This window comes from Ambystoma mexicanum, chromosome 9, assembly GCF_040938575.1.
Source record: "Ambystoma mexicanum isolate Mex_15411 chromosome 9, UKY_AmexF1_1, whole genome shotgun sequence".
Taxonomy (NCBI): domain Eukaryota; kingdom Metazoa; phylum Chordata; class Amphibia; order Caudata; family Ambystomatidae; genus Ambystoma; species Ambystoma mexicanum.
The window spans coordinates 1,551,869,560-1,551,894,599 of NC_090931.1; the positions used below are offsets into that span (position 1 = coordinate 1,551,869,560).

Here is a 25,040-nt window from a genome sequence, read left to right on the forward strand (position 1 = left end):
TACAAATGGGCCTTTGGATCTTTATATTTACTGTGCTTTTGTTGTAAACTATTTATAGTGCGTGCCTTTGTTCCGTGGGGCATCAGGCACTGACAAGCTAAATAGGGAAACATCAGGGTGGTAAATTTGTCATATAGGGTGGCTGTGTTTCTAAATTAAGTGGACCATGTTACTTAGTTATGATAATCACAGGGTTTTTAAATCTTTTTTCTATGGCTCCTCTCTCAACTTCTCAGGGCGTGTCTCACAGTGAACTGCAGGCACTTTAAGCTGGTACTAATGAAATTCGCTACCAATTATTCGCTACCTGTCCCTCCCCTCTCTTTTTATTTATTTATTTATTTATTTACTTCCTCTTTTCTTTCAAACCCAACCGTCACAATTTACTCCCATTCTCTCTATCCCACCCCATGTCCACTTTTTAAACCCTACCTACTCTAATTACTCATTTGGTCTAGTATTTTATTACTCTACTACTGTAATTACTGTTACATTTAAACAATATATTTATCCCCCCATTATCTGCTCTCAAATTTTAATACAACCATCATTCTCCAGTTCGTGCAGCAATGACCTCTTTCCCTATGTGTGTTGGCTAATGCATTTGTAACAGTGCTGTGTTCAAAATCGCTAGTGGCATTACTACTTGCACTGTGTTATTTAGTCGCCAAATTGAGTCTGTTGGGAACATTGATCATCCACCCTTTACCTCTATTTCTCTCCTCCCGTGGTGAACTGTCAATGAAATGTACGCCCCCCCTCAAGTGCACCTTCCTCCACCTTGTGTGTCTCATTTAATTGTTCTGTGTTATTCGTGTATTCATGAGCCCAGTCTCCTCACTGAAAGATGTGTGCTCAAAATGTAGCTAAATGTACTCTCTTGTGATGCGCTATCATTATGCACCCCCCTCTGTACCGTGCACCCCCATTATGCTTAAACAATCTTCCTTACTTTCAACATGTGTATGCCTGGTGTTTAACAAGTTATGGGTTTCTCTGTTAATAAGGTGGTCATATCCACATCGCTCATGATGTCACAAATGTCTCTTCCCTAATGCATGGCCTGGTCGCCCCACTGTCACCCAGAAAAGAAAATGTTTTTATACCTATCACCACCCCTATGCAATTGTCCTCTGCATTATTGAGTGTACGTGAGTGTGTGTGTTGGTGTGCGTCTCGCCCGCTCTGTTGGGGAGGTGGAGCATGAGTGTGTGTGGCAGAGTGAGTCAAATCAAGTTTGTCTTGGGCTGTCCTATTAAGGGTATAATGTCAATCTATGTCCTTTGAAAGGTTTGTTCCCCATCAGGAAGACCCCTCCCAGTCATGTAACCGGTACCATTGCTATTGTGTCAGTGTTCTGTATGGGTGCTGGCTGCTGTGCAGTGCCCCTGTGTTGTGATTCTTGTCAGTCCTGGGGTAGTGGTGCTGTCATTTGTTGTGTCTGTACATGTGGTGGTGACAGCGCCTGCGTTGGTGCTTGTGGCGTCTGCTGAAATGATCCCGTCCTGCCCCATGTATCCTCCCCACATGGGCGGTGCATATTGTGGTGGTTGTTGACACTGCTATTGTGATTCTTGTGCGTGTGTGTTGAGGCTGTTTTTAACTGCCCCTCCCATTGCATACTTTAATAATTTATTTTGTGCCTACTTGTCCTCATCTGCCTTTCTCTGCCTCCGCTGTTCTCTTGCCACAATCTACAATGCACACAGTCAATGTCTAGCGCGCTATCCTTCCTTCCTCCCTTCCATAACCCCATGCATGCTGCACCACCCCTTACTGATCCTCTATCATGTTTGGCTGTGCTGTCTCGTTCAGTCCTTCTCTCCTCCTCCAATCCCTTTCTTCCCTTTCCAGTTCCCCCTCTCTGTTGCTATTGTTACTCCTTGCACCTCCCCCGTTATCTTCCCTTTAAATTGAATTCCTCTGTACCGGTGCCTTCAAATCTGCTTCCATGCACTGCAGCCCTCCCTTGCTCACTCCTGTGCTGCTAGTGGGTTGTTCTGCACCTTCCTGTTTGTTCGCTTTAGTGTATTGTGATTGTGTGTGTGTGTGTGTTTAAATGTCCTTCTGCTGTTTTCAGTTCTCTCATGCAATGCATTCCTTGCTTACCATCTGTGTCATCAAATATTACACTCCCGGAGGTTCAGAAGGGTGAGTCCCCTCTTCCCTCTGCTCGTGCTGGTTCAGCATCAGCTGACCCCTCGCATCTTCCCTTTCCTTCGTGCACACAGTTCAACTGTAGCCATGTGCTTTTAAAGCTATTCCCGTGTAAGTGCTGTGTATGTGTGTCCTTAGTGATTGCTGCACGCTTCTGGAGAAGCCGCCTATGAGCAGCCATGGTCTTTTTTAATTTACCTTCAGTACTTTTGAATCTTTGCACACTATGTTTTACTGACTTATTTCGGCATGGAAGCTGTGTGCTACACAACAGGTGAAGGGGAGTCATTTCTGTATTGTGTGATACATTTTACCTCTATTCAATTTGAAAATTTCGATAGTCCGCTGTTCAGGGAGCAAAAGTTAGAAGATAATTGAACATTTTTCAACTTCTGTGAGCCTTCTTGGCTCCGCACCTTAGCCAGTGCACTCCACGTGCAGCCGATCTTCACCAAACCATTGCCTTCTCCGGCACACCCCCACAATCTTGCGCATGTGTCTTCCACACACCGCCTCTGGGTCACCTATTCTCCAAATCCAAAACCACACCACTATCTCCTCACCATCAAAACTCTGTGTCCTATGCATCAATCTGAAGGTGACGTCACCAAACTAAAAACACAGTGCAAATGAACAGACAAATGTGCATACACAGAACAATAACCCATTTCTCCCAACCCCACAAAAACCCCAAAATAAAACGCCACAATCCCCACAGCTGTCTTCCTGTCTCAACTGGAACAAGGTAAATCACAATAAAAACTCTTATAATTGGACTGCGCACGCTGCGTCGCCTCACGTGTGACACCCCCCCTCACCAGGGGAGCTTAACCAGCCAACTATCTTCCGCACTCGGGAACAATCTAGCTACCTCCTGCGGGGAAACATCATCCACTCACTGAACTAAAACGCTCAATTAGCAGGGAACCTCATCTACTCATTGATCTACAATGTCAATTCATAGGAAATCCACACCCCTGTACATGGAATCGCCATCCAGACCAACCAGCGCGACACTCCTGTCCTATATGTGGGGAGTCACTACCCCACCCAATATCCTCATAAACACAAGAAGGGGCAACTGCCACCGCTCCAGTCCCAACAATTCACGTGCCGATCACCATCAATGCGCCGAATTTTGCGACAATGTACAATCACCCACCACCCAATTTACAATGCCTCCCCCAGTTTCTACCCAAACAAAAAAACTTAACATTTCTGCAACATACTGACCAACAATGCATCATAATACTTTAAACATTTCCCCCCCTCAAAGCCCATGTTGCTGGTTGACTTACATTTCCTATGCTGCACTGGCACTTGCTCTGCTGCTGGACACCCCCTCAAGGCGCTTCACTGGACCCCTTCTCCTGCAGGGCTCTCACCTGCCCTCAAGCGGGGTATTTCCAAGTGGCCCCCGATGCCTTTAGCCGGTTACGCGTTTTCCGGTGGTCTTCAGGTGCAGGCGAGGGTACCACAGCTTCCTTGAGTCGGCGGCAGGGAGTGCAGTTCAACGCAGGGCTTGTACAGGCAGTGCTCATTCACCCATGTTACAATGAGCAATGAGCCTCACAGAGGGCACCAACTTGTTGGGGAGAAGCTGGACCCCCACCAGGGCTGTGGGGGGCCAGCAGCCATACCCTCACCAGCTATGGGAGACCCCAACACCTCCCATATGGCCCACAGAAATGCAACAGAGACCCCAGCAGGCAGCCACATGTTCCAAACTGCGTTTATTTCTGGGCAGCAAAAAAGAAAAAAACACGCAGAGCATCGTGCACATCGAGAGTTCAGGCGCCGTCTCCCCCGGGGCTGGCTTGCAAGCCAGCTTTGTAATCACACTGCAGGCTGACCTCACAGAATTGGATCAGCTCCCAGAAACCTATCTCCTCCTGCTATTGGCTGCTAAGTGATAGGTTACCTATGTAGCCCTTATAGAGAGCCTGACAATTGGATGTTAGCCTTTTGCGTCAGTGGGTTGGTTTAGCTGTGCCAGCCCCCCATTACCTAATTCTAACTTGTTGCATTATGACTTTGTTCCCATAACATTTTAGCTGAAGCAAGCAGTTTGCACTTGAGCTCTGAGCGCTGATTGGCTGGGCTGCGCCATTCTTGTTACAATTATGTTTCAAATGTTGTGCGAGTCTTTGCGAAAATGTCTTTCTTTCCCAGAAAGAAAAGAAAAAAAACACACTGGGTTGCCGTGGTTTATTCGCATTTGTGGAGAATTAAAAATGTTTGTCTGCAGAAAGCAATCTTATCTTGAATGTGCGACCTTGGCTGCTCGTGGGTTTTGCGAGGAGCATTGCTGAAGGCTTCTGCAGCCAGTGTTCAGTGAGAGAAATGAACTTGGCTGTAAATTTCCTGAAACATGGCTTTACACTGTGCAATTAGACCATGTTAATTCATATAGGCATTTGCAAGCCTTTAAACAGGGATTTTTGAGTTTGTAGATTCTGATATTGCAGCATTGATTCTAATGTAGCATGGAAGTTGCACTGTTGGTGAAGTGGGTGTGTTTCAGCATATTTTTCACCCATGGGTGCGCTGGGGCCTGGTTCAAATGATATGTGCGCTCCTTGTTCTTCCTGCTGTTCTTCTGTGTATGCGCCTGGGGTGAAGGGGCATGGGTTTGATCTCGATTTTCCCGCTTCAGCAGCGTCTTGTCTTGCTCCACTACGCTGTTCCCTAACAATGTCTCTTTTTGTTTTCACAGGGATGGGTGCGATCTCGGAGTTACCGCACCGATGGCGAAGACCACAGTGAGTTATTGATGCGCGGAGCGCTGCGCTGTTTATTGGTGTTAATTGCTAACCTGTGTTCTCTTCTCTTTGTACAGGTTGCAGTGATGTTCCGGAGTGATGAGCGATTGAAGCGCTGCTTGCCCAGGTAAGTGCTTTGTTAATGCTGATCTTGTTCCTTCTCCCTTGCAGGTGGTAGTGAAACCTGGAGATGGGCGAGGTAAGAGAAGTGCAGGGGGCTGCCAGGACTCGCTGCTTGCCTGGGTAAGAATTGTTATTAATGCTGTCCTTGTTTCTTTACCTTTGCAGGTTGCGGCGAACTCTGGAGATGGGTGAGGTAAGCGAAGCGCAGGATGGATTCAAGACCGGTTACTTCACAGGTAAGTGTTCTTCCTCGCTAATGGTGTTCTTGTTCTTCCAGGTAATTAATGGAATCCGGATCTAGGGCTTCAGGATCGGGCCGCCGGAGAAGCAGGTGAGCAGGAGCTGGAAACGGTGAGCGTTACGCTGCAGGAATGCAGAATAACGCGAAGCGTGTTCTGCTGTTTGGGTGTGGTTTAAATAGCCCAGGTAAAGTAGTTCCAGGCCAAGTAGTTCCAGGCCCAGCCACACCCAAAACACTAGATCGCATGGCTTGGTTCTAAAGAACTGAGCTGTGTAATAGGCCCCCATGTTGGATTAAGGTCCAAAACTGCTATTGCTTTATTCCTGATGAGCTTGGTGCCAAAGGCGCCAGGACTGACTCCATGTATGTTTCTGATGGAGTTTTAAGGCCCTCGAGGCCAGTGTAAAGGGCTTTAGCCCCACTGCTGCCAGGGGGCTGTTATACCTGATGGGGAGCTCCTTCGAACTCAAGTGATTCCTCCCCTGAGAGGTTTACATGACCGACCAAATACGACTCCCCAGCCAAGTGGGATGCATTTCGGAGGGATATGATTAAAATATTCGAGAAGGCGGCCCGACCCCCTTGTAAAACAAGAAAGTCCATGCCCCTGTCGCTCTGTGAAGCCTCAAGTCAGGGACACAAGCCAGATTCTGATCGAGAGCCAACAAGGCTTCGAACTGACGGAGATTCCGGAATGCAGGCAGCAAAGGCAGCAGCATAATCCTATTGCTCCTGACCCTCTCCCTTTTATGATTAAAGGTGAATTATGAACTCTAAAAAGAAAATTGATTCAGCTGAAAACCCAATACCTGAGAAATCAAATCTGCTTCAGGGATGGAGGAGACACCTAGCACTCAGGATATTTATTCCTTGTTACTGAAGATGGCCCAGGATCTTTGAAAAGTTGTACAGGATGTGAGTGATGTCAAGTCCACTATGGAGGATGTTTCTCTGAAGGTGTCACAGTTGGATTGCCAGGTATCTGCCTTGGAAAGTGGATCTGCTACCATTACTTCTGAGATGGCTGGTAGTTTCAGGGTCTATAACAGCCTGAAGGATGAAGTGCGAATCTTGAATTGGATTTAAAAGTCAGAGCCAGGAACCTGAGGCTGGTTGGTGTTGAGGAGGATGTCTCAGAGGACTTGATGAAGATAGTCTTGGACATTTTCAAAAATTCCTTTCATTATGAACCGGTTGTATTGGGTGATCTGGATAATGCCTATAGGGTTGGCAGAAAGGATGGATCAAAATCCAGACAGATCCTCATTTCATTCACATACACAAGGATCAAAGAAGAGCTACTTGGGTTGGCAAGGAGGATGGGTAAAGCCTATCATAAAGGAAAACAGATTTTCCCCTACCCTGATTATCCCAAGGAGACTTTGGCCATACGGAAATCGTTTAAGGAGGCAAAAGAGAAGGCCAGGCCTGCTGGGGTGAAGGAAAGGTTTTCTTAACAGGAATATTGTGTTAACACTTGCCCTGCCTGCTGGAGATAAATCTACTCCAGACCACAAGGGGGCAGTAGGATGGTTGGGCCATTGCAGACCAGGGACATATAGTGTGTCCTAAAGCGTGCATTTATTTTTGGTATTTTTATTTTGTTTTGTTTGGCTTTAGAGTTGAAAACAGTTGCACGTTCTTGTTGTGAAAGTAATTGTGCTCACGCGGCTCGCGCATCTAATCAGCTCGTGGTCCATGGCCCTTTGTTGAAGGATGTTCGAAGAAAGGACCCTGCTGCAAGTTAATGTCACATGACATGGAGCGAGCAGAAAGACGTGACGTGTCCCTGCGTGCGGCCGCTCGTCACGTGTGCTCATGGCCGAGCAGGGGCAGGGGGGGCGGTGTCGTAGAAGGAAGGATGTGCCCAATGGCCAGCAGTCGCGGCTCCCTCGGGGCCGCAGGGACACTGTCCCCCGTGGTCGGATGCCTGCAGGTAGTGCGAGCATCTGCGGTTTGGCGAAACGAGTGCCGACGCGCGTAGAATTGCATGGTGTTACCTGCCAAGAGCGCACGCTTTCCAATTGCTAAGAAACATCTTGCTCGAATGTTTAATGTGCACAGTGCGTGTGTCAGCAAAGCTGCTGGGATTGTGTATGCGTCGGCAAAGTCTCCTCCCGCTCCTCCGTCTGTCCGAGGCAGGCAGGCTGGCTGGGAGGCTGGCAGGGAGGCTGGCTGGCTGGGAGGCTGGCTGGCTGGCTGGCTGGGAGGCTGGCTGGCTGGCTGGCTGGCTGGGAGGCTGGCTGGCTGGGAGGCTGGCTGGCTGGCTGGCTGGCAGGCTGGGAGGCTGGCTGGCTGGCAGGCAGTCTGGCTGTCTGGGAGGTAGACTGGCTGGGAGGCAGGCTGGCTGGCTGGCTGGCAGGGAGGCAGGCAGGCTGGCTGGCAGGGAGGCTGACTGGCTGGCGGCTGGGAGGCTGGCTGGGAGGCAGGCTGGCTGGCAGGGAGGCTGGGAGGCTGGCTGGCTGGCTGGGAGGCTGGCAGGGAGGCTGGCTGGCTGGGAGGCAGGCTGGGAGGCTGGCTGGCTGGCTGGGAGGCTGGCTGGGAGGCTGGCTGTCTGGGAGGCAGGCTGGGAGGCTGGCAGGGAGGCTGGCTGGCAGGGAGGCTGGCTGGCTGGCAGGCAGTCTGGCTGTCTGGGAGGCAGACTGGCTGGGAGGCAGGCTGGCTGGCTGGCTGGCAGGGAGGCAGGCAGGCTGGCTGGCAGGGAGGCTGACTGGCTGGCTGGCTGGGAGGCTGGCTGGGAGGCAGGCTGGCTGGCAGGGAGGCTGGGAGGCTGGCTGGCTGGCTGGGAGGCTGGCAGGGAGGCTGGCTGGCTGGGAGGCAGGCTGGGAGGCTGGCTGGCTGGCTGGGAGGCTGGCTGGCTGGGAGGCTGGCTGGGAGGCTGGCTGGCAGGGAGGCAGGCAGGCTGGCTGGCAGGGAGGCTGGCTGGGAGGCAGGCTGACTGGCTGGCTGGCTGGGAGGCTGGCTGGGAGGCAGGCTGGCTGGCAGGGAGGCTGGGAGGCTGGCTGGCAGGGAGGCTGGCTAGCTTGGAGGCTGGCTGGCTTGGAGGCTGGCTGGCTTGGAGGCTGACTGGCTGGCAGTCTGGCTGTCTGGGAGGCTGGCTGTCTGGGAGGCTGGCTGTCTGGGAGGCTGGCTGTCTGGGAGGCTGGCAAGCTGGCTGGCTGGCAGGTTGGGAGGCAGGCTGAGTGGCTGGCTGGCAAGGAGGCTGGCTGGCAGGGAGGCTGGCTGGCTGGTAGGCTGGCTGGCAGGGAGGCTGGCTGTCTGTCTGGGAGGCAGGCTGGCTGGCTGGCAGGGAGGCTCTATGGGAGGCTGGCTGGCAGGCTGACTGGCTGGGAGGCAGGCTGGGAGGCTGGCTGGCAGGGAGGCTGGCTGGCAGGGAGGCTGGCTGGCAGGGAGGCTGGCTGGCTGGCAGGCAGGCTGGCTGGCTGGCTGGCTGGGAGGCAGGCTGGCTGGCTGGCTGGGAGGCTGGCTGGCAGGGAGGCAGGCTGGCTGGCTGGCAGGGAGGCTGGCTGGCTGGCTGGCAGGGAGGCTGGCTGGCTGGCTGGCAGGGAGGCTGGCTGGCTGGCTGGCAGGGAGGCTGGCTGGCTGGCTGGCAGGCTGGCTGGCAGGGAGGCTGGCTGGCAGGGAGGCTGGCTGGCTGGCTGGGAGGCTGGCTGGGAGGCAGGCTGGCTGGCTGGGAGGCTGGCTGGCAGGGAGGGAGGGAGGCTGGCTGGCTGGCTGGCAGTCTGGCTGGCTGGGAGGCTGGCTGGGAGGCAGGCTGACTGGCTGGCTGGCAGGGAGGCTGGCTGGCTGGCTGGGAGGCTGGCTGGATGGGAGCCAGCTGGCAGGGAGGCGGCTGTCTGGGTGGCTGGCTGGCAGGGAGGCTGGCTGGCTGGGAGGCTGGCTGGCTGACAGTCTGGCTGTCAGGGAGGCTGGCTGGGAGGCTGGCTGGCAGTCTGGCTGTCTGGAATGCTGGGAGGCAGGCTGGCAGGCTGGGAGGCTGGCTGGCAGGCAGTCTGGCTGTCTGGGAGGTAGACTGGCTGGGAGGCTGGCTGGCTGGCTGGCTGGCAGGGAGGCAGGCAGGCAGGCTGGCTGGCAGGGAGGCTGGCTGGCTGGGAGGCAGGCTGACTGGCTGGCTGGCTGGGAGGCTGGCTGGCTGGGAGGCTGGCTGGGAGGCAGGCTGGCTGGGAGGCTGGCTGGCTTGGAGGCTGGCTGGCTGGCTTGGAGGCTGGCTGGCTGGCTTGGAGGCTGGCTGGCTGGCAGTCTGGCTGTCTGGGAGGCTGGCTGGCTGGGAGGCTGGCAAGATGGCTGGCTGGCAGGTTGGGAGGCAGGCTGAGTGGCTGGCTGGGAGGCTGGCTGGCTGGTAGGCTGGCTGGCAGGGAGGCTGGCTGTCTGTCTGGGAGGCAGGCTGGCTGGCTGGCAGGGAGGCTCTATGGGAGGCTGGCAGGCTGACTGGCTGGGAGGCTGGCTGGGAGGCAGGCTGACTGGCTGGGAGGCAGGCTGGGAGGCTGGCTGGCAGGGAGGCTGGCTGGGAGGCAGGCTGGCTGGGAGGCAGGATGGCTGGCTGGCTGGCTGGGAGGCAGGCTGGCTGGCTGGCTGGGAGGCTGGCTGGCTGGGAGGCTGGCAGTCTGGCTGTCTGGGAGGCTGGCTGTCTGGGAGGCTGGCTGTCTGGGAGGCTGGCTGGCTGGGAGGATGGCAAGCTGGCTGGGAGGCTGGCAAGCTGGCTGGCTGGCAGGCTGGGAGGCAGGCTGACTGGCTGTCTGGGAGGCTGGCTGGCTGGCTGGCTGGCTGGGAGGCTGGGAGGCTGGGAGGCTGGCTGGCTGGGAGGCTGGCTGGCTGTCTGTCTGGGAGGCAGGCTGGCAAGCTGGCTGGCAGGCTGACTGGCTGGGAGGCTGGCTGGGAGGCTGGCTGGCTGGGAGGCTGGCTGGCTGGCTGGGAGGCTGGCTGGCTGGGAGGCTGGCTGGCTGGGAGGCTGGCTGGCTGGCTGGGAGGCTGGCTGGCTGGGAGGCTGGCTGGCTGGCTGACAGGCTGGGAGGCTGGCTGGCTGACAGGCTGGGAGGCAGACTGGCTGGCTGAGAGGCTGGGAGGCTGGCTGGCTGGCTGGGAGGCTGGCTGGGAGGCTGGCTGTCTGGGAGGCAGGCTGGGAGGCTGGCAGGGAGGCTGGCTGGCAGGGAGGCTGGCTGGCTGGCAGGCTGACAGGCTGGCAGGCTGACAGGCTGGCTGGCAGGCTGACAGGCTGGCTGGCAGGCAGACAGGCTGGCGGGCAGGCTGACAGGCAGGCTGGCAGGCTGGCAGGCAGGCTGGCAGGCTGGCAGGCTGACAGGCTGGCGGGCAGGCTGGCTGGCTGGCAGGCAGGCAGGCAGGCTGGCTGTCTGGGAGGCTGGCTGTCTGGGAGGCAGGCAGGCTGGCTGTCTGGGAGGCAGGCAGGCTGGCTGGCTGGCTGGCTGACAGCTCCCGTGAAAAAAGAGCCAAAGGGCAGACATTTTTCCTTCCGGCAATGTAGAATTGGATCTGCTAGGTGGTGGATTGCAAACGTGTGCTTTTTGTATTCCTTCGCCTCCATGAGGGTTCTCTAAAGCCCTTTCTGGCATCAAGGATGTGGGGTCATAAACAGTTCCCCGGCACTTAGGAGAGGGGGATGCGCTCGTGCGGCATGTCAGCAGTTTTATGGCTTCCTCTGTCATTGTGAGAGTGCGCTCCCGGGTAATGAACTCAGCGCTGCCTTTTATTTGCCATGATGTCACCATGTGTCTTCGTCCGCTGGGGAGCGGCTTTTTGGGTACTTTTGTGCTACGCTGTTCCTGGTGAATCGTGGATCAGCAGGACTCGGGAGATGCGATTAGGCTCCAGACAAGAGAACACTGGAGTGGCGATTCATCTTCAGATGTCTTTTTATATATGTACACTTGGAACTGAGACTTTAGGCAATAGGATGTCTCGGTGCTTGGCAATTGATCGATATCCCTTATGAGTCATGAATCATTTGAGGTACACGCCTCGGATTGGGCGTCTGTTGTATTTTTGTAGAAGGAATGAGGGGGTACAATTGTAGTCTTTCCTCAGCAAGTGTGTGCGGTAGACGCATTCTTGTGAGCTTTCTACAAGTGCAATGCAATCTTGTCATCCACCCCATTCCATGCTCTGAGTTTTGATGGGCACGAGAACTCTGCTGTATGAGATATTACACACACCGATATGATTGATGCATATACCATTTATTGGCGATGTCTCTTCCTAGTTAGGCTGTGTCTGGCGACCTATAAATGTTCATTTTCCCTTGTTTCTACCAGCCCAGGATATTTTCTGTCTAACCACAGAATATATTTAGCGTTTTCGTTAGTGATGTTGAAAATTGGTATGCTCATTATTGTATTGGGGCAATGTGTGGGGTCACCTGGGTCATGTGTGGTTTGGCACGTGTCAAGGTGGGGCCATGCAAATGTTAGGGAAACATTTTTTTTGGGTTTACTCCACTGATGTACTGTAACCAGTGTTGCTACAGGCCTGTAGTATGTGGTAAATTGACGTATTTTTATGACAGAGCGGTTGTGGAATGTTTCAGTTTCTGTTGTATGGGCAGGCGCTTGAGCCCTGGGTGTGTTTTTGATTCTTGCATGTATATCTTGGTTTTTGGAGTTCATGAATTGCCATTTGCGTGCTTGCGTGCGTCCTTGTTGGTTTGTTAGTGTTGGTGGGTCCTTGGTGATCCGTCATTCTTCCTTACGGTCAGCTGATCAACTTTCAAGTGTGTGGGTAGTGGAGGATTGGTGCTTATTGATCCAGACTCGGGTCCCACTGGGGTGATATAGCAATTATTTATCCTATGATGTGCAGTATCTGGGGGAGGGGGGATGCTGATGGGTGCTGGGGTGGGGCTGTACTTCATTTGAGCTGAATAGAATAGACTGTACATTTCGGTTTGAATAACTAGAATGGGGGTTAATGGCCTACTATATGGAGGTGTATGGGCAGAGTGAGCTGAAGTTTCAATTGTGTAATCTGTGGTGTTTGTTGCTTTGTGGTTGTGCTGGGTGGGATGTACTGGGGTTTGTGTGTTAAGGGTGTAGCTTGAGTTCTTGTTTGATGGGGAGGGGCTAGGGACTTAAGGAATTTAGTATGTGTTTTGTGTATTATTGCTTGGGTTTGTGGTTGCTTCTAGCAGACTGCATCTGTGTCAGAGAGGGTGGGTTGGGTGCTTTGGGCGGGGGTGTGTGTATTTTGCCTTGTTCTCTTCCGTTGATTTTGGTAGTTTGTGTTGTCAGGTGGGGGAATCTTACAGTGAATATGGTGGGTGAGGAGTTGAGGTTGGTGTCTTGGAACGTTAATGGTTTGAACCATGTCAAGAAAAGAATGAAAATCTTGCGCTTCTTGGATGATCTCAAGGGTGATGTGTGTCTTCTGCAGGAGACTCATTTGGCAAAGGATGAAATTGAGAAATTGAAGGGGGCAGGTCTATGGTGCCTCATTTAATACCAAATCGAGGGGTGTGGTAGTTTTATTCAGGAAAAACGTCCCGGTCAGGGTTCTGAAAGAAATATCTGATGAGGGAGAATAATTGCTCTGCTGCTTGATGTGCAGGGCTTGAGGAGTCCTTGTGTAACATCTATGCGCCCTCAGTGGATGATGGTTCCTTCTTCAGAAAAGTGGCGCAAATATTGCAGGATTTGGGATCCAGGAATGTTGTGTTGGGAGGAGATTTTAATATTGTTTTGGATGAGTCAGTGGATAGGAGTGGAAGTCACTCTACGGGTGGTGCGGACCGGCAACATTTGGCATTGGCGGATTTGATGTTGGAACATAATTTACAAGACTGTTGGAGACTGGAGCATCCCTTGACCAGGGAGTTTAGTTTTTACTCGGGTGCACATTCAGTATATTCGAGAATAGATATGTTTTTGACTGCTGGTCAGTGTTGTCTGGGAGGCTTTGAAATGTACGATACGGGGCCATCTAATTGGTGTATCGAGTGGGTTACGGAAAAAGAGCGTTGAAAGGGAGGCATTGTTGGAGACTAAACTTACCGAATTGTCGAGGAGGGTGATGGTAGGCCCTGTTTGTGCAGAGGTGGTGGGTGAACTTAAAAGGGTGAGGAGAGAATTGAGTTCGCTCATTGATGAATGTAATGATCGAAGTAGCTTCTATTTAAAATGCGCCTACTATGAGAAGGGTGAAAAATGCGACCGGTGGTTGGCTTATAGGTTGAGGAAGCGGGTGGCGGAGCGGTCTATTCCTTTGGTTAGGACTCATGACGGCAGCATTAGCTATCATCCGGGTGTGATAAACAACATTTTCAAAGACTTTTATGAGGAACTTTATAATAATGAATCCGGGATATCAGGTGAAGGTGCAGAATTTCTGGAAAAGGTAGGCCTGTGTAGGATTAATGCGGATGATTTAATGTTGCTGGAGGAGGATTTTTCATTGGATGAGGTTAGGACGGCGATTGGTAAGTTGAATGCTGGGAAGGCCCCAGGACCGGATGTGTTCCCGGCAGAGTTTTACAAGATCCTGCCGGATTCGGCTTTGCGATTGTTGCTGGATGTGTATGTGGAGTCGTTGACCATAGGATTACTTCCCGGGACTACTCGGCATGCTTTGATATCGGTCTTCTTGAAAGGAGGGAGGAATGAAACTCTGCCTTCCAATTATAGGCCCATTAGTCTTGTTAATGTTGATAATAAGATTCTGGCGAAAATGTTGGCTTACAGGTTGGAGCGTCTGCTTCCATCAGGGATACATGTGGATCAATCTGGTTTTGTGAAGGGTAGGAAGACCTCCAATAACATCAGGAAGATTTTAAATATTGTCTCGAAAGCAAGTGGTTAGGAAGGGGATAGTGCTGTTTTATCTTTGGATGCGGAGAAGGCGTTTGATAGGGTGAATTGGGACTTCCTTTACGCGGTGTTGGACAAGATGGGTTTTGGTATGAGGTTTATTTCCTGGATCAAGCTGTTATATAGTGAGCCGACTGCAGAGGTAGTTAGCAAATGGTATGAGGTCAGGGAGAATTAGAATGGAGAGGGGTACGAGGTAGGGGTGCCCTCTGTCACCTCTTCTATTTGTGTTGGCTTTGGAACCACTGGCTGAGTTTATCAGGAGGGCTGAAGATGTGGTGGGTCACTCGTGCTGGGGGATAACGCAGAAGATTTGGTTGTTTGCGGATGACATGCTCTTAGTCCTTAGTGATCTCAAGAAGTCTATATCGGCATTGATGGATGTTATGGCGGAGTTTAATCTTTGTTCTGGATACAAAATTAACTGGATGAAATCGGAGATTATGCCTTTGAAACATTCTGTTGATAGGAGGTTTGTGGTGGATTTGGGCTTCACGTGGTGTCCGGATAGATTGCTGTATTTGGGGGTTTGGCTTAATCTGGGGATTGGTGACATGGTTAAGGAAAATGCGTTGGTCATGTGTAGTGGTTTGCGGACGGATCTTGAGAGATGGAGTCTTTTGAATCTTTCTTTGTGGGGTAAGGTGAACGCCTTAAAAATGGTATCTGCGCCGAGAATTAATTATGTTTTGAGCATGGTTCCTTTGATGTTCCCTACGACGTTCTGGAGAGATTTGGACAGGTTGTTGCAGGAGTTCTTGTGGGATAGGAACCCCCCCCCCCCGAGATTGAATTTGTGGAAGTTACAATTGCCATTACATAATGTTAGGAAAGAAGGTCTTGGGGTGCCGAATTTCAGGGCATATCACCTAGCCTTTTTTTCCAAATTTTTGGTTCCCTTTGTGGAGGATTTGCAGGATGTTTGGGTAGAGGCTGAAACCAGTTTCAATGGACCTCTTACTTCCAGAGCTGTGTTGACCTCAGTCTCCAGGAAGAGTTGTGGACATGATTTGTTGATAGATGACTTGAGGAGCGCCTGGAAGGGTTTGTGTCGTTATGTGGATGCTTTGAGGGAGCCTTGTGCCTCGGTGTGGCTAAATCCTGCTATCAAGATAGATGGCAGGGTGATTTTTTGGGCAGATTGGCATCTGGTGACCTGTTTACAAATGGTCGTTGATGAACGCAGGGGAATTGCAGCAACAATATGGTATTGAAAACTTTAGAGCTTCTGACTTTCAAAAGCTCAAAAGAGCAATTGGTGTTGTGGATTTGGAGAAGAAAGTTACGTTGGATTTGTTTGCAAGGGATTTGGTGGGATCGGGTGGAGGTCTGGCCAGTCGCCTATATAAAGTGTTTGTGTCGTGTTTACATGAGAATTTGCCTGAAGCCCAAAGCCAAGTGTAACTCCTGATACAACTCAGACCTCGGAACCCTGAAATGCAAGTGCAGGGTGGCCGAGAGGAAATGGCGTGCTTCATGTACATCCTCTGACAAACTGGCCTGCTGCAAAGGCAATACCGGCTCTCTGCCCTAACCAAGAAGACAGCTCATATCCAAGCCCGCGTCTCTGCGGCATCTAATAACTCGGCTGAACTCTTTAAAATCTGCAAGGAACTGGCCAATCCTGCCGCAGTGTCTACCTCTCCTGTCCCTTCCCAGGCCCTCTGCATGGCACTGGCCTCTCACTTCATCTCCAAAACCCAGGACATCCTCTCCTCACTCTCCTCCCATTCCCCCCCCTAATCCCTGCTCTTCCTCTGGCCCTTCTGCAGCCACCTCCCCACCCTCCTTCTCTGCCTTTCCCCTGTTCTCCGCTGACAGTTTCTAGACAAGTCTGATCTATGAAAGTCTTGTTGAAACAGGCTCACCCCTGTTCCTCCAAAACCATCAAGGACCACATCGACTCCCTGGCTCCTGGCCTGGCCGATTTCTGCAACCACTCCTTCGCCACTGGAATCTTCCCATCCCCACTGAAGCACTCCCTTGTGCACCCTCTTCTTAAGAAACTCTCTGCCGACCCCTCCTGCCCGGCTAAATATTGCCCTATCTCAATCACTCCCTTCCTGGGCAAGCTCCTGGAGAAACTGGCCATCTCCCAGCTTAATCTCCACACTGAATCTGTTGGTCGTCTTCATAACCATCAGTCTGGCTTCAAAGTTGCCAGAAGCACGGAAACTGCACTCCTGAACATCCGTGAAGACCTGCTCTCCAACCTTGAGTCTTAACGCCCTGTGCGTCCTCATCCTGCTTGATCTCTCTTCTGCCTTTGACACCGTCAACCATGCCATTCTGCTCAACCGTTTCCGTGATAAGCTGGGTATCACTGGTCGGGCTCTGGCGTGGCTGACCTCTTTCCTCTCTGACCGAACCTCCCAGGTCCAACTTGGGTCCTTCCTCTCTGTGATCTTTTTCTCTACATGTAGTGTTCCCAGGGGTCTAACCTCTCTCCCTGGCAGTTCAACCAATACCTGGCACTCCTTACCCACTGCATCGCTACTCTCTGCCGCAACTTTCAATGGTATGTGGATGACACCCAGCTCATTTTCAGGCTACCCTCTGCCTCCTCCTCTCCTTCCATCATCTCTGACTGCCTGTCTGCTATCCAGAATGGTGTGCCGCCAATGACCTCTGCCTTAATGCCAGCAAGACTGAGATTCTCCTCATCGGCACACCCGCTCCCTCCTTCCCTGCAGCTCTCTGGCTGGCCTCTCTTGGCCCTCTTCCCGCTCCCACATGCAAGGCTAAAAACCTCAGGGTCATCTTTGACTCCACACACTCCTTCTCTCCTCACATCTCTGACGTCTCTAAGAAGTCACACTACCCAACTGCACCTCCTCAGAGGTATTCTTCCTTTCCTCTCCTTCCCCCAGAAGCTCACTGTCTCCAGAGCTCTGGTTCTCTCTAGGCTTGACTATTGCAACAGCCTCTTTCTAAATCTGCCTTCCTCTACTCTCCGCCCTCTGCAACTTATCCAGAACAGGACTGCGAGACTTGTCCTTGGCCTCAAGCCCAGGGATCGTATCTCTGCAAGACTGAAATCTCTGCACTGGCTCCCAGTGTCTGCGAGGATTAAGTTCAAAACCCTCTGCATCGTCCACAAGGCCTTCTGGGCCTGGGGCCTGAATACCTTCAACTCTCTCTTCCTAAATATCTTCCTTCTCAAGCTCTTCGCTCATCCGCCTCCAGCTCCCTCAGGGGCAGTCGCTTCTGCAAGCAACGAGTTGGTGGTATATCTCTCTCTTCGGCTGGTGCCTCCCTCTGGAACAGCCTCCATGCCTCCCTTAAACTTGAGAACCATCCCCGGTTCTGGAAGCACCTCAAAACATTTCTTTGCTTCTGCCTTTTCTCCTTCGCTCCTCTGCTGACCACCTGGCTGTAACCGGAACTGTACTGACTAGCTGGACACACTTTGATCTCGGGCCCAGGTCCCTCCCGTGTCAGCGTCACACACCTGCACTGCCCACCTGGCAACCCCTGCACTTGGGGACTGTTTTTGAGGATCCCCCTGCAGTCCCCCTACCAGACCATGACACCTGATGTATGCACTTACCCTGGCACTTGCCACTTGTTGGCCGTTACTACCTGTTGTTATCATCTTTTCCCATGTACGGCACTTGTCCCTGCCCCCTTCCTGTGCACTTGCGCGATCTGAATGACACCTGGCCTAGTAGGATCGTTGTACGTCCTCCCTTTGTTCCTCTCCCCTGCATTGTCGCGCCTTGAAACACTTGTGTATAGGCGCGTTATAAATGCCATATCATATCATGCATCACCTTAGCTAGAATTTGGAAACCCAGGCCACTCTGAGCAAAGTAGTGGAATTTTTAGGATGGAGTAGACCTGTTCCTCCTTTCCAGCAGGATGATTTAACTGACATACTGGACCAAGGTCCACAGAGAGATCCCATCTTGCTGTTTCATGTTGCTCTCCAGAAAAGGGTTACAACAAATTGGGAAACTCAAAGTATTTCTGCAGTTAACAAAAACTTCTCTAGGAAATATAGGCCGCCCAACAGTGGCCATGAATATCGGACTATACATCCTACACCAGAAAGTTAAGTGGTCCAGGCGTTGACATACACCACACAGTCGGCCTACCCTACTATTCCATCGGACAGGGACGACAAACTTGAGCACAGAAAATCTTTACTGCAGAAAGCATGACTTTGAAGTCAGCAAATGCCACTTGTGCCTTGTCAAAATGTACGTTTACCCTGTGGGATTGTGTAGCAATGGCAGCTGATCAAATTCCCAATGGCTTCCTGGTTATCATCAAAGATGGAAAAGGGGCAATGTGTGAGTGCCTTCAGTCAGGTCTGGATACTGCAGATAGCATTAGCAGATCCATGGTGACTAGTACCGTGCTACACAGGTATGCGTGGTTGAGAAAGTCAGGGTTTGCACCGGACGTGCAATCCAGGCTTCTCAATATGCCTTTTTATGGCTCTCAACTGTTTGGCAGCAAGGCTGATGAAAGTCTGGGGAAGCTGCATGCCTCGAAAGTTGTAGCAAAGTCGCTCAGTGCCGCAATCGGACATCCTCAACATTCTTATCCCTGTGCATCATCTTGGAGGGGTAAGTCCTTTAGTTTCTATTCCTCAGTTGGAAGAGCGAGAGGACAGGCTAGTCATATAGGCCAAAAAAGATTCCCTTGTGGTGGATAAGGGAGAGGTACTAAATCCGCCCAAGCAACAGCTACTTTGCCCGCAGCCACTGCTTGAGCCACTTCAAATCCTCTCTGAGGCCTTAGCCCACAAGACCCGGTGGAGGCAGGCTCTCACAGCATCTGCAAGAATGGCGGGGAATTACTTCAGATGCATGTAGCCCAGTGTTAGTCTTCACCATTATAAAAAGGCCTCAGGATCATCCACTGGAGAACAGTTCTTTCAAGATTCCAGATCCGCTCCTTATGCAGGGAATGTTAACCCTGCTAGAGAAAGGTGCCTTAGAACCGGTACTTGTGGCTGAGAGGAGCAAGGGTTGGTATTCCCCTTATTTTCTAATCCCCAAGGACGGAGGATTGAGACCCATCTTAGATTTAAGAAACCTGAACAAGTTTCTCAGGAAGGACAAGTTCAAGATAGTTACCCTTTCTCAGATCCTTCAGACCCTCCAACTTCAAGACTGGATGGTGCCATTGGACCTTTAGGAGGCTTACTTTCATGTGCCGATCCATCGGAAGCACAGAAGGTACCTGAGGTTTACGGTTGGCAGTTCTCGTCATCAGTTTCGAGTTCTGCCATTTGGGCTGATGTCCGCATGAGATTTTTCACCAAGTTAATGGCAGTGGTGGCAGCGAGGTTCAGGAGAAGGGGGGGGGCTTCATATCTACCTCTACCTAGACGATTGGCTGATCAGGGCACATTTTCCCAACAGGCCCTGGAACATTTCAGCATCACCTGCCACTCCCTCCAGATTGGTCTTCTCCTTCAATTACAAGAAGTCCCACATGACACTATCACAAAAACTCCAGTTTTATGGGAGCAGTTCTGGATGCATCCTCAGGAAAAGCCTTGCCACCCAAGGTGAGGGCTCAACACATTCTGCAGATGGTCACCAAATTCCAGAGTGTCCAACGTTTTCCGGTCTATGACTTTTTGGGTTTGCTCGGCCTCATGACATCCTGCATTTTTCTGGTGCCAGAGGCTTGCCTGAGAAACAGACCCCTACAATGGGCTCTCAGGACACGGTGGTCCCAATTCTCAGGCAGGATGTCAGACCTACTTCAGGTTCAAACCAGAGCTTCTCAGGATCTCCTGTGGTGGTCTTGCGAGGACAACATTCTGAAGGGAGAACAGTTTTGTCAACCATGGCCGGAGATAACAGTAGTTACGGGAAGCCTCACTCACGGGGTGGGGAGCCCACACCAATGATCTGAGTCAGCGGTTGTTGGTCCCCATCGGAGTCCAAACGACACATCAACCTATTGGAGCTGAGGGCAATCAGACTACCGCTAAAAGCCTTTCTCCCCTCTGTATGGGGAAAGAATTTCCTAATAATTATGGACAACACAGTGGCCATATACACGGTCAAGCATATCATCCTGCTCAACCATTTCCGTGAGGTTCTCACCAATCGAGCTGTGGCCTGGCTGGCCTATTTCCTCTCTGATCGACCATCCCAGGTCATATTGGGGTCCTTCCTATCATCTGTCTCCCTCTCTAACTGTGGGGATCCCCAGGGGTCTAACTTCTCACCCTGGCTTTTCAACTAATACTTGGCAGCTCTTGCCCACTGCATTGCCATTTTGTGCTCAAATTTCCAGTGCTACGCTGATGACACTCAACTCCTCTTCAGGCTGCCCTCGGCCATCTCCTCTCCCTCTCTCATCTCGGATTGCCTTACTGCAATTCAAGATTGGTGTTCCACCAATGATCTTTGTCTGAATGACAGCAAGACTGAGATCCTCCTCATCGGCACACCATCTTTTCTCCTCACTCTTTGGTCGGCCTCCCCTGGCCCTCCTCCTACCCCCACCTGCAAGGCTAAGAACCTCGGGTCATCCTTGATTCTACACTCTCCTTCTCCGCCCACATCTCTGTTGTCTCTAAAAAGTCAAACTTCCTATTGCACCTCCTCAGAGGTAGTCTGCCCTTCCTCTCATTCCCCCAGAAGCTCACTGTCTCCCAAGCTCTGGTTCTCTATAGGTTGGATTATTGTAACAGCCTCTTTCTAAATCTACCTGCCTCTACTCTCCACCCTCTGCAACTAATGCAGAACAGGACTGCAAGACTTGTCCTTGGCCTCAACCCCTGGGATCGTATCTCTCCAGCTCTGAAATCTCTCCATTGGCTCCCAGTAGATGCAAGGATTAAATTCAAAACCCTCTGCATTATCCACATGGCTTTCTGGGGTCTGGGTCCAAAATATCTTGAGTTATCCATCCGCAAATACCTCCCATCTCGAGCACTCCGCTCCTCTACCTCTAACTCCCTCAGGGTCATTCGTTTTTTAAAAGAAACAAGCTGGGGGTAGATCCCTCTCTTCGGCTGGGGCCTCCTTCTGGAACAGCCTCCCTGCCACCCTAAAAATTGAGGAGAACCATCTGTGGTTCCGGAAGCACCTCAAGACCTTCCTCTGCCTTGGCCCCCCCTCTCCCATGCTGATCCTTTCTCTCTTGGCACTGGGCACCTGGCCACCCTCTGTCCTCTGGGCCCTGGTTCCTGTTCACCGTGCCATCCCCCCGCCGCACTGCCTCCAGGCCACCCCTTGCACTGGGGTCTGTATCTGTACCCATACAGCCCCCCTTTTTTTCTTCCTGCACTTATCTGACCTACCCTGTCTGCTGTCTTAAACTCAGGAGTTGTTGGCTGCACTACCGTTTTTGTTGCTTTTATTATTTATTCTGTTCTCCTTTTTGCTCTGCACTTTCCATTTCTCCCCATTCCTCACAGTTTTCTCCCCTCCACTCCCCCATGCACTTGCACGTTCTGAATATCACTGGGCCTAGTAAGATCATTGTTTTTTTCTCCCCTTTTCCTCTCCCTTGCCTTGTCGCGCTCTGAAACACCTGTGTATGAGCGCGATAGAAATAAAATATCAATATAAATACTGCAGCAAAAGAGGAGGTGTAGGGTCACTACCACTGTGCAGAGAGGCATTGCAGCTCTGGTACTGGGCAATTCAAGAGGCAATCTCCCTATCATCGGTTCACCTAGCTGGAGAGGAGAACACAGCGATGGACGCTCTGAGCAGGCAGAGCATAGTCTCCCACAAGTGGGAGATAGCTCAGGAAGTCTTCAAGAGATCTTCACCCTTTGGGGAATCCCTCAATTAGACCTGTTTGTGACCAGTGTCAACCGGAAGTGGGAGCTGTTGCGCTCCAGGGAATTTCCCCCAAGAGGAGCTCTAGGCGACGTGTCCCTAGTGGACTGGGAATTTCCACTCCTGTATGCAGAAAGAGGTGGGGTTTCTCCCTCTTTCTCCCTCTTTCGCTCTCGGTTCTCCATCCAGAGGTCAAAACACTCAGCCTTCACGCATGGTTTCTGCGAGATTGTGATGTAAGGATTGGGACCTCCCAGATGACGTAATGGAAATGTTGCTTTCGGCCAGAATGCCAGCAACAAAGTCCTCTTGCCTGGTTGACCTGTTCCTCTGCTTTCTTCCTGGCTACTCGATTCTCCTGTTCAACTGCTGTAGACTGAGGATTGCAAAGGATTGTGTTTTTAAAGATGGCCGCCGGTGCATTTCCTGTTCCGGCGCAATGACGTTGCTTCCAGTGCCAGTATAACCAGCATCGGCATACTGGTAACACCAGCATCGAAGTTGCTGGTACCTGCGGCATCGTGGATGCCGGTATCAAGAGTTTGGGGGCCGTTACCGGCATGCCGGTGCCACCGTTACCGGCATGCCGGAATGTGTGTGCACGCTGACTCAGAATCTACTGTAGATTCCGGCAGTAGTGGTACACGTACATGGTGGCACCGGCATGCCGGTAATTTTCCTTTTTTACTGGCAAACTCATAATGAGGCCCATTGTTTGTTTTTTTTCTGAACTCTGATCTGTCGGAGAACAAGAATAGTTTGTAGCCCATGGATAAAGTGCTGTTTTCCTCCAACAGCAATTCCACCACAATGCGGGAATTGAAATGCAAGCATTCACATCGATAAATTCAACCAATCTATATCTTTTGAGACTAGATTTCTCAAAACTGGTATTTCATAAAATAGTGCTATCACATTTGCACCGTTCAGTAAAGCGGGCCAGAGAAGGACCGGAGAACAGAGCTTCCAAACCTTATTTAAGAGGAACAATCGATAACTCCCTTTCTGAACACTCCAACGCTTTGCATGTGTCCAACATAGTAGCCTTTTCTGTGACCCTTGGGATATCTATGTCGGCTGGAAGTACTAAGTCACTAAGAGGGGTCACATGCTCCTACAGATCTTCATTGTTAGTAAGGCAGTACTGAGTCATTAAGAGGGGTCACATGCTCCTACAGATCATCAATGTTAGTAAGGCAGTACTGAGTCATTAAGAGGGGTCACATGCTCCTACAGATCATCAATGTTAGTAAGGCAGTACTGAGTCATTAAGAGGGGTCACATGCTCGTACAGATCTTCAATGTTAGTAAGGCAGTACTGAGTCATTAAGAGGGGTCACATTAGCATACAGATCATCAATGTTAGTAAGGCAGTACTGAGTCATTAAGAGGGGTCACATTCTCATACAGATCATCAATGCTAGTAAGGCAGTACTGAGTCATTAAGAGGGGTCACATACTCATACAGATCATCAATGCTAGTAAGGCAGTACTGAGTCACTATGAGGGGTCACATGCTCGTACAGATCATCAATGCTAGTAAGGCAGTACTGAGTCATTAAGAGGGGTCACATGCTCGTACAGATCATCAATGTTAGTAAGGCAGTACTGAGTCATTAAGAGGGGTCACATGCTCGTACAGATCTTCAATGTTAGTAAGGCAGTACTGAGTCATTAAGAGGGGTCACATTAGCATACAGATCATCAATGTTAGTAAGGCAGTACTGAGTCATTAAGAGGGGTCACATGCTCCTACAGATCATCAATGTTAGTAAGGCAGTACTGAGTCATTAAGAGGGGTCACATGCTCATACAGATCTTCAATGTTAGTAAGGCAGTACTGAGTCATTAAGAGGGGTCACATTCTCATACAGATCTTCATTGTTAGTAAGGCAGTACTGAGTCATTAAGAGGGGTCACATTCTCATACAGATCATCAATGCTAGTAAGGCAGTACTGAGTCATTAAGAGGGGTCACATGCTCCTACAGATCATCAATGTTAGTAAGGCAGTACTGAGTCATTAAGAGGGGTCACATGCTCCTACAGATCATCAATGGTAGTAAGGCAGTACTGAGTCATTAAGAGGGGTCACATTCTCATACAGATCATCAATGTTAGTAAGGCAGTACTGAGTCATTAAGAGGGGTCACATTCACCTACAGATCATCAATGTTAGTAAGGCAGTACTGAGTCATTAAGAGGGGTCACATTCACCTACAGATCATCAATGTTAGTAAGGCAGTACTGAGTCATTAAGAGGGGTCACATTCACCTACAGATCATCAATGTTAGTAAGGCAGTACTGAGTCATTAAGAGGGGTCACATTCACCTACAGATCATCAATGTTAGTAAGGCAGTACTGAGTCATTAAGAGGGGTCACATTCACCTACAGATCATCAATGTTAGTAAGGCAGTACTGAGTCATTAAGAGGGGTCACATGCTCCTACAGATCATCAATGTTAGTAAGGCAGTACTGAGTCATTAAGAGGGGTCACATTCTCATACAGATCATCAATGCTAGTAAGGCAGTACTGAGTCACTATGAGGGGTCACATGCTCCTACAGATCATCAATGCTAGTAAGGCAGTACTGAGTCATTAAGAGGGGTCACATTAGAATACAGATCATCAATGTTAGTAAGGCAGTACTGAGTCATTAAGAGGGGTCACATGCTCCTACAGATCATCAATGTTAGTAAGGCAGTACTGAGTCACCATGAGGGGTCACATGCTCCTACAGATCTTCAATGTTAGCAAGGCAGTAAGTACTGAGTCATTAAGAGGGGTCACATTCTTAAGAGATCATCAATGTTAGTAAGGCAGTACTGAGTCATTAAGAGGGGTCACATTCTTAAGAGATCATCAATGTTAGTAAGGCAGTACTGAGTCATTAAGAGGGGTCACATGCTCGTACAGATCATCAATGTTAGTAAGGCAGTACTGAGTCATTAAGAGGGGTCACATGCTCATACAGATCTTCAATGTTAGTAAGGCAGTACTGAGTCATTAAGAGGGGTCACATTCTCATACAGATCTTCATTGTTAGTAAGGCAGTACTGAGTCATTAAGAGGGGTCACATTCTCATACAGATCATCAATGTTAGTAAGGCAGTACTGAGTCATTAAGAGGGGTCACATGCTCATACAGATCTTCAATGTTAGTAAGGCAGTACTGAGTCA

At 50.9% G+C, this 25,040-nt stretch overlaps 1 protein-coding gene across 5 annotated transcripts in view; it reads left to right on the top strand.

Annotated features, from left to right (window-relative positions):
• Positions 1–7,104: 7,104 nt before the first annotated feature.
• LOC138489504 (zinc finger protein 271-like) overlaps positions 7,105–25,040 on the top strand; it is a 150,187-nt gene continuing 132,251 nt past the window's right edge. For all 5 annotated transcript variants that reach the window (XR_011274804.1, XR_011274805.1, XM_069617246.1 and 2 more), the window contains exon 1: positions 7,105–7,219. The gene's annotated coding sequence lies outside the window, so the exon portion shown is untranslated. The remainder of the gene's footprint in view (positions 7,220–25,040) is intronic.